This window comes from Lutra lutra, chromosome 13 (genome assembly GCF_902655055.1).
Source record: "Lutra lutra chromosome 13, mLutLut1.2, whole genome shotgun sequence".
NCBI lineage: Eukaryota > Metazoa > Chordata > Mammalia > Carnivora > Mustelidae > Lutra > Lutra lutra.
Window position 1 is genome coordinate 37,957,010 of NC_062290.1, and position 10,719 is coordinate 37,967,728.

The following is a 10,719-nucleotide window of genomic DNA, read 5'->3' on the forward strand; positions in this document are numbered from 1 at the left end:
AGACTAACTCAACTCTACCACATTAACCACTTCACAGATAAAGTGGCCTCTACTATTCTATACATGAAAAAAAAAATGTGTGGTATCAAATTCTGCTAGCAAAACAAGACTCAAAAATGATCCAGACATTGGCAGTACTAGACAGAGACCTTAATATAACATTATTAATATATTAGACTCTCTAGTAGAAAAAGCGTATAACAACTACAAACAAATGAAGAATCTCAGCAGAGACATAAAAATATAAGAACAAGGTTTACCTCTCACTTTTCCCTCTATGATCATTTGTTTTGTTCCTTCAATTCCATATATGAGTAAAATCATAAGATATTTGTCTTTGTGGCTGACTTATTTCACTTAGCATAATATTCTCTACCTCTATCATTGCAAATGGAAAGATTTCATTCTTCCTATGACTGAATAATATTCAATTGTATATATAGACTACTTCGTTTTTATTTATCAAGCAACAGACTCTTATCTATAGAAAGCAAACTGCTGGTAGATGGGGGAAGGGTTGAGTGGGTAATGAATATTTTATTTATCAAGCAACAGTCTCTTATCTATAGAAAGCAAACTGCTGGCAGATGGGGGAAGTGTTGAGTGGGTAATGGGGATTGAGGAGTGCAGTTTTGATGAGCAGTTATGATGAAATTATATTATATAGAATATATATTATATATATGTTATACATATGTATATACACAAAATATAATTATTAGGAAACAAAATAATCCACTGTGTTGGAAGTAAATACTTTAATACTTTCAAACAGGCTTTCCATAAGTAAGGAAATAATAAAGTTTAGGATAGAGTAATAGAAATCATTCAAACTGAAGCATAAAGAAAAAAATATATAAGAATATATAAGAATAGAATATATAAGGCCTGTTGAGCACTATCAAATGGTCTGGTTTGTAAGTAGGAATCTACCTACCCATTGTAGGAATCCCAGAAGAGGTGAGAAAGGGTATGATCAGAAAACATATTTAAAAACAGCCCATAATTTTGCAAATATAGTAAGATTAAAAAAAATGCATGAAACCCAAAGAACATATACATATGTCTTATAGTCTAGTCAAACTAGTACAAAACAAATATAAGATTATTGAAAGTATTTGAAGGGAAAAAAAAAAGGAAGGTTATATCAGTGGAACAAAGCTAATATTTACATTGAACTTTTTGTCATGAACCATACATCCCAAAAAACAATGAAGTAACTTCTACACATAGTACAAGGGGAAAAAAATCAAAACTTTAATTCCAAAATTCTTTACCTAGTGAATATATATTTTAAAAGTTGTGGTGAAATAAACACTTTTACAACAAACCAGTGTTATAGGAAATATAAAGACATTTCTTCAGACAGAAGAAACATGACAAAAGATAGAAATTTGAATGTACACAAAGAGAGCAAGAATTTCAGGATCCTATATACCAACACTAAAAGATGTGGATATTTTTTTCTTTTAATTTCTCTAAAAAGTAATGGGCTCTTAAATTAAATATACAGTAGTGAGTAACAATGGTGTGTATGCTTATATGTATTAGGCAGTAGTTACATAACATATGTAATGTTTGTATTAATAATAGTACATAAAATGAGAGTGAATAGTTGGGGGTATATTGTTTTAAGGTTTTTACTATTTATTTGGAGTGGCATGGTATAATATGAAGATAGACTTGTATGATATATTAAAGTATATATTGTAAACACTATGGCAACTGGTAAAATTAAATAAAGAGGAATAAAAAAAATCCAGTAGTAAAGACAAAATGAAATTATTTTTAAAAATGTAACTCATAAAAGGCAGAAAAAAGGGAAAGGGAAGCCAAAAACCAAAAATAGTTTAAAAAAGAAAAGAATAACTAGCAAGATGTTAGATTTAAACTTATCCATAGCAATAATTATATTAAATTTGAATTAAATGGCAGAAGTTGCCAGATTGGATTAAAAACATCAGAACCCATATAGATATTGTCTAAGAGAAATTCATTTTTAATGTAAATAAATAATATAAATAAAGAGATCAGTGCAAACAAAAAATGGGTGGAAAATATAAGGACTACAAGCACTAAAAGAACCCTGGAATGTTTATATTAAAACATAGAATAGACATCAGAACAAGAATGTGATCAGGGCAAAATTAAATAAATAAAAAAAATAAAAAGCAAAATTCACCAAGAAGACATAAAAACCCTAAACGCTTAAATACTAACAATAGAGTTTCTAAATACATGAAGGAAAAAAAAAAGATCGATTGAAGAAAACAAACTGACAATTACAGTTTAATTCTTCAACAGTCCTCTCTCAGGAATCAATATAAAAGATACACAGAAAATCAGAAACATTATAGACAATCTGAAAAACACTATCAGTCAATTTGACCTAATTGAAGTTTATAGAACACTTCAATCAACAACAGCAGAATACACATTTATTTCAAGTGGACTTGGAACATTCACCAAAATACATGATATTTTGAACTTTAAATAAAACTTTCAAAGTACAAAATAAAAATGATAAAAAAATATTTTATGACATCCACGGAAATAAACTAGAAATTAAAAGAAAGATCTACAAATTATGTATAAATATTTATAAATTAAATCTTACAGTTCTACACAACCCACGGGTCAAAAGAAAAACACAAAGAAAATTACAAAATATTTTGAATTCAATGAAAATGAAATGAATGCATCAAAATTTGTTGAATGCTAATAAAGCAGAGCCTAGAGAACTCTGTAAGTTTAGAACTTATGTATTTTCTATATAAGCAATAATTGCTTACATTAGAAAATAAGAAGTTGGTCATACCTTAGAACCAGAAACTGTTATTTCTACTCATTTTCTACTCACTAAAACTAATTAATAATATTAACCCATTAAAATATAGGATGTAATCTCAGCATGGGCATCTAATTTCAACAATGCTACATAATAGAATGAACCATGTATCTATCAGCAAATCTTGAAGGTTAAGCAGGGTGTTGTCTGAAATTTTCCTACTTGCATTTAATCTGTGATAAAATACCTGGAAGAGTTCAGGAATACTGACCATGATGTCAGCCAATAATAATAACCAAAAATAAACCCTGGTTTTAGTTGTACAAATTCACAAGTCACACTTAGACTGGGGTTTTAGGAAAGAGTGGCAGAAAGACTATTTTCTTGAATTTTAGAAGCTACCTCTCATATCCCATATCCCATAGGCCAATTCCAGCAGCCTATTCATGGACTATATGTTTTGTGTTTATAAAGGAGGACTCCTTCATGACATCCTTTCAGGAAAGTTAACCTACAGGTATTAAAAATAAGCATAAAATTTGGGTCTACAGATGTGATAGGAAACCTGCTGTATTTCAACACACTCATTCACCACTACTTTCTTCTGTGAGGAAATCTGAAATACACTGATTATAAATATGTAATCTGTCCAGAAATTCAAAAGACTTTTATGTATGGACTATAGCTTTTATTTACCCTTTCAGTCAAAGTCATGCCTTTGGAGAAGAGACACATTGTGAAGAGAATACAGATTAAGATATAAAGTATAATTTTATTTTTCTCCACCATAATTTATGTTACCAGATTAATGGGTGTTTCATAAATGACAAAATGCTTTCCATAAAAACCCAAAGAAAGTGTTTAATAAAAAATCCAACCTAATCCAAATATTTTGCACTATGATTAATAGTAAATTAGTAAGTATCCCAGATAAAATTAAATTAGAGCAATCCAGATGTCATAAATCACCTGAAAAAAAGACAAAATTGATATCATGTGGATAAAAAAAAATTCTCAGAAAAACATGGAAAATAATTCTGATAATATGCATAACTTCACATACCTATGTACCATATTATATATTGTGGTTAATAAATATTTAGTATTAACAGATTTATGTAATCTTATGGGCTTGTAGGGATAAGAATTATGACCAGAACATAGCAATAGAAGTATTTATCTTGGTTCCAAAAAGTAATGGAATGTACTATCACAATGATAACTTGAAACATCATGTTATCAATTACATTTATCCATAAACATGAAATAAAAATACAGTGAAGATCATGTGGAATAAAAAAAGAAGATAAATTATATATTCATGTAAAGATTATTCAGAATACATAATTTAAAAGGGAATTTGGAAAATGTTTTCTCAATGTAGATTGTAAAAGTGACTAAGACCCAAGTTTTTGAAGTGGGGACTACAATTAGCTCAGCATGTTAATGAATTCTCATTTTGCTAAATGCAAAATGAATTCAAATTAATAACATTACATGTGAATAGTTTCAAGGGTAGAAAAGTGAAGAATTCAATGAGTAAAGAAGATAATTGTTAACTTGGACTTAAGTTTAGATAAAAAAATGATCAGAATTCAGTGAGAAATTAACATATTATCTGAAGTTTAGAAATAGTGAAGGAATAAAAATGAAAAAAAAAAAAAACCCTCAAAATACAACTGGAGGGGCGCCTGTGGCTCAGTGGGTTAAAGCCTCTGCCTTCTGCTCAGGTCATGATCCCAGGGTCCTGGGATCGAGCCCCGCATCGGGCTCTCTGCTCAGCGGGGAGCCTGCTTCCTCCTCTCTCTCTGCCTGCTTCTCTGCCTACTTGTGATCTCTATCTGTCAAATAAATAAATAAAATCTTTAAAAAAAAATACAACTGGACTTTACACAAGCAGTTACTTTTGATGAAAATGCCAGTGTGCTCATCAAAATTCAGATAATAGTTATTTATCAGCTGTTGTGAAAAGCACAGGGTATTGCCACGATGTAGCTCTGTGAAATAATTTGTACTATTTTTTTTTTTTTTAAGTTCAAAGACACTTTTGGATATCTGGGTTTAGTTTCTTTTTTTAATTGAGACATAATATTTTTAGAGCAGTTTTAGGTTCAAAGAAAAATGGAGGGGAAGATACAGAGATTTCCCATTTATCCCTCACCCCTACACATGCGTAGCTTCCCAGATTATCCACACTTCCCACGGGAATGGTATGAGAGTGATACATTTGTTACAACTGAGGAGCCTTCACTGACACATCATCATCACACAGAGTCCACAGAGTTTACATTATGGTTCTTGGCATTGTTCTTTCTGTGGGCTTGACAAATGTATAATGACATGCAACCATCATTATAGTATCATACAGAGTATTTTCACTGCCTGAAAAATACTCTGTGTTCTGCCTAGTCATCCCGCTTTCCATCCCAACCTCTGGTAATCAGTGGTCATTTTCCTTTCTTCATGGTTTTGCCTTTTCCAAAACGTTGTATCGTTAGAACCTTATAGGAGGCAGCATTTTCAGTTTGCCATCCTTCACCAGTAATATACATTTAACAATCTTCTATCTATTTTCATGGCTTAATAACACCTGTCTTCTTAGCACTCAATAATATTTCATCATCTGTATATACCATGGTTTACGGTTTATTTATACCATTTTTAAAGCAAAAAAATATATATATGTCAAAGCAACATTTTATCTGAAGAAGAATAAACATAATTCTGGCTTTGTTGAAATAATAATTTTTTAAAAAGTTAGGTATTTTAATCAATAGCATTCTTTCCTCAACTAGAGTTCCATAAAAATCTGTTTCAGCATATATGACCCCAATGAATGGAAAATTCTTTTACCTGGCAATGATTTTTTTTTTAAGATTTTATTTATTTATTTGACAGAGAGAGACACAGTGAGAGAGGGAACACAGGCAGTAGGAGTGGGAGAGGGAGAAGCAGGCTTCCTGCTAAGCAGGGAGGCCGATGTGGGGCTCAATCCCAGGACCCTGGGATCATGAACTGAGCCAAAGGCAGACGCTCAATGACAGAGCCATGCAGGCGCCCCAATGATTTTTTTTTTTAATGGTTGTTTAGTAAGAAAATTTTACATCCATACCTTAGAGAAAACATGACAGAAGAAGGAATTTAAGCCCTTGCAATTAATGGACTGTAATTGCAATTATAGTTCAGCTGGTTAAGGGACTGCAGGGAAATCAATTTACTCCACATCGCTACTGAATGCTATTGATATGCACAGTAAAGTCTCCGCTTGTAATGCATGTTCAAGAAATAAACATACTCAAAGGACGATTTTATTTCCTATCATGTCGTTGTGTTTCCAGTGATTTTCTTACAATTCCTACTATCAGGCAGTAAAAACAATAGTTTCTGTAGGTAGGTTCTGTGAAAAACAATGATAGGAGGATTAATTATGGTTTCAAATGCATGTATAATTGCCTGTCTGGAATCTTGCCAATTTCACAAGAGAAAGTAGAAGAAGTAATATCAGAAACAATGAATAAAATGAAACTACTAAGGTTCCTATTTTAAGTGTTTATGGAAATACTTAAAATTGAAAATTTTCTATATTAAGAAAAGGCATTACATATAAATTATTTTGGCATGTTAGCCAGTTTATTTTTTTCCCTTTAAAAGGAAGGTTGATTAAACTATGTTGATTATTAATTTTTGTCTGACATGGTAAAGCACAACACTATCTACTTGCCTTTAGCTATCTAGTTTTATTCAGTTTGTTTACCAGTTTGCTCTCTTGGCATTCCTGTTTGCTCCCTTGGTAAGTGTAGAAAGATTTGCAATACTCTTTTCTGAGGAGCTGAAATGCTCTCAAAGGCCTTGCTTAAGAGACAAGTAATTAATGTGAGAAGAGTTTTGTTCTGTGCCACTTGAACCTTGGCCTTTCCACTAGAGCATTTGACAAGAGCGCTAAATCTGGTAGTAGCCTCTGGTTTATCCTATTATGGGTATTTGTGTCCCTTAAGCATTGGGCTGAAACCTCCAATTCATTTCCAAGAGACCTTGGACACCGACCAGATGGTAGTTCTTTTAGTTAAAATAAAACTGAATTTAAACTTATACCTAGATGTGAACTATTCCATAGCACATTTCTTTATGACATATGGTTCTCCTTTACTGATTTTCTTAATATTGTGTCTAAAGAAAACCTACAGTTCTGAAAGTTCTAATTTAGAAATAATTATATTTTTGATGACAAGATATTCTCTATTTTTTCAATGTTACTTTGACATTCTCTAAAAAGTTATTTATTGAGACTCAGTCATATGTTGTTTACTATGTACCAGACACTTTACATTCATCATAACATTTAACATGGAGTAGTCTGCTGGTTTGACATCACCATTTTACAGGTGAAGAAGCCAAAGTTCAAGGAGGTAAATTAATTTTTTCAAGACTCACAGCTACTAAGAAATAGACTCCTGGGGGGGTGTGGGTGGCTCAGTGGGTTAAGCCTCTGCCTTCTGCTCAGGTCATGATCCCAGGGTCCTGGGACGGAGCCCCACATCGGGCTCTCTGCTCAGCGGGGAGCCTGCTTCCCTCTCTCTCTATGCCTGCCTTTCTGCCTACTTGTGATCTCTCTCTGTCAAATAAATAAAATTTAAAAAAAAAGAAAGAAAGAAATAGACTCCTGATTTTTACAAAGACCTGGATGAAAGTCCACATGCTCATTCCACTGAATTTCAGAGCTCTTTACAGGCTTCCACCTAAGTACCTTAATCATGCATAGATGTCAAAGTTTAGCTCAAATAGCTTCCTGCAAGTTTAAAATTGTATGGAAGTCTCATGTTTCCCCTTGGAAATTATTTACATTTTGTCTTCTAATAAGTAATACGTTTAGAGTTGTTTTTTAAAAATTTAAAATTATTTACATTTAGAGATAAATTGCTATTCCTAGATGTAATACTATGATTATTCTGTTAGTTTAATCCAATAATTATATAGAGACTTGAACTTCCAAAATGATAGATAATCTGTATATCGGTTTGGGAAGCACAAAACAGCACAATATAAGAAGTAAATGGTATGAAGAGGACCATGGGAGCAAAACTGGCTTGACAAGGTAAAGGGATTTCCATGTAGGTGAGAAATGAGGTACACATGAATGAACCTGTGCCATATTGACTAGGGTGGAACCACAGAAAGCATGAGTTACAGTAATTCCTTTTAATTACTTACCAGCCAATTTATTTGAAAGAGAATAGAAAACAACCAATCTATAAAAACAAATCAATGCAATCCAACATATCCTTTATTAAGTGATTAATAAAATTATCAGCATTATGCTAGATGCTGGAATTGTACAAATATTTATAAAACATAGTTGTTTCCCTCAAGATACTAACAACTGGGGAGAGGAGACAGACACATATGACTATAATTACATATAATGTGATAAGTACCATAATAGAAATATTCAGAGGATACACAGGAACCATAAAGAAAGTGTTGTATCTGGGGATGCTGTCTTCTCTGTTTTTAAGGATTTGGTACAGCAGAAGGGTGGAAAGTAACACACAGTTACAAAATAGCAGGATGTGTTTAGTGAATGTTAAGTAGTTTAGCAGGCCTTACTGCAAAGGAATGCTTATGCTAGGGTAAAGTGTGCTGGGAGGAGTAGTATGCAAAGTGAAATAAAAATAATAAGGTTCCCTTTAAATATTCGCATGGCTTGCTGCATTTCTCTTTTATAAAACTCAATGTCCTTGTAATTACTTGTTCAGTGGCTGTCTTTTCTACAAGACTGCAAAATCAAAAATTGCAAGTGCTATGTCATTGTCCTTTCCTGCTTAGCACAGTTCCTGATACATAGCATGCATGAGGCTTTAGGAAATCTCCAAAGAAAGAAAAGGAAATACGTATTCGATATGGCACACCAGAGAGAAGAGTGATTAAAAAGTCATAGTGAGAGAACTAGCATGTGGCAAACAGTATCCTTAGAAGACCTAACTGGGAATAATATGAGGGATGGTTTAGATGAAGTATCAATTCACACTCAGGACTCACTTCTAGGATGGTGAGAGGCCTGGAGAAAATAGTGGTAGACCATGTAAGCAAGAAAAGGATAAATGAGATATATGCCCAAGATAAAATTGCTCAGAGTTTGGGAAGGTAGTTAAAAAAACAAAAACAAAAACAAACAAAAACAAAAAACAAAGCCCACACAAGATAGAAAGAAGACTAGATTATTAATTTCCAATCTGAGGTCAGGAGGAAAAGGACCTGGAAGGAAAAAGAGCTAGTTTGAGGGAAGGATTTAACAAGACTTGGTAAGAAATGTAATTTGAAATTACTGGGATTGTTATTGAAGTGATTTATCTGCCTCAGATCTTTTGTTGATTATTTCATCATTGATGTGTTAAAATTGCCTAGTTTAAGGATAATGCTGTAATTCTTTAACCTTGCTTTACTGATTCATACATCTGATTTTTGTTGTTGCTGTTGTTAAGCTATGCTCTGTATGGTACATTTACAATTGTGACTACTTTAAAAAAAAAGTATGATCATTTTGCTTAGAAAAATGAATTCTTAGAGTCAAACCTCCTATTGTTCACACCGACTCCTATAAGAAGGGATTTACATCCTCTGGAAATAGCTTATGTCTTAATTAGATTGCTCTGGGTATGCCCTTGAAAATCTCCTCTTCTAAACTTAACACTGAACAATAGAAAAGGAACTCTGGGTACCTCCATAACACTATTTTTTTCTTACTTTCTTTCTTCAAGAAAATATTTCAAACCCTTTCTCTAGCTTTTTGTTTTCTTTCATTTTGTTTTAAAAGGAAAAAAAAAACCTGTCTGGTCTACTCTATTTTGAAGATTTTTTTTTTTTTCTTCTCCAGATAATGAGGTCATGGGGTCTACAGGTCTAAATCAATAGCACAAGCACATCAAGTTTTCTTAAGCCCTGGATGAAATGCAGAAGGAGACCAATTCAAAGACTCAATCTTTCTTCAAAGGTTTTGCTTCCCAGTGACCAAATGAGGATTACAATAACATTTACTTTGCTCTCTCCTATGACCAGAATTTTTCAAGTTGATTTTAGAGTATAGTGGACCAGGTTTCAACTTCACTCACTTGCAAAGTAAATTCTTAGCAAGAGAAAAAAAAAAAAAAGGATATATTTTTTTAAAGATGCTAGAAGAATCATAAGTGAAGCTAGGTAAAATAAGAAAAAATATAAACTTTTGACAATAAGGTAAAAATAAAAAATTAAACCTACAAGATATATTCTTAAGATATACTTTTTTTTTTTTTTTAGAAAGAAGACAAAATATTAAGAGTGAATGAGGAATGTTTGAAATTGAAGGACTATGATAGGGAAAAAAAACAATAACAAAGATATTTGATTCTAAAAGCTCAAGGAGAATACTTTTCATGAAATTAATTTAGGAAATGGTATAGAGACCTAGAAAAGTGGCATCAGGGCAACACTGATGTTTTCCTCTTATTATATAAAAGTTTTAAAAAGCAAATATTGAGATAGTAGTGGAAAAACATATGATTACACTGAAATCACATTTTTCTAGACTGAAGTTTATGGTACAGATCCTACAGGTTACTGTATTATGAATTTTATTTTATTAGGATATGTTAGTCACCATATGGTACATCATTAGTTTTTGATGTAATGTTTCATAATTCATTGTTTGCATATAACACCCAGTCTCCATGAAATCCGTGCCCTCCTTAATATCCATCACCAGGCTCACCAATCCCCGACCCCCCCTCCCTTCTAAAACCCTCAGTTTGTTTAAAGAAGTCTGACAGTAATATGTCCAAGTTTAGACAAACTTTTATTGTACAGGTTATAAATGTATAGTTCTTACTTATAATACGGGAGATATTCTTGCTTCAAATTATAAATGTAGATGGACAAATAGTCTATTTTCTCATATTCAA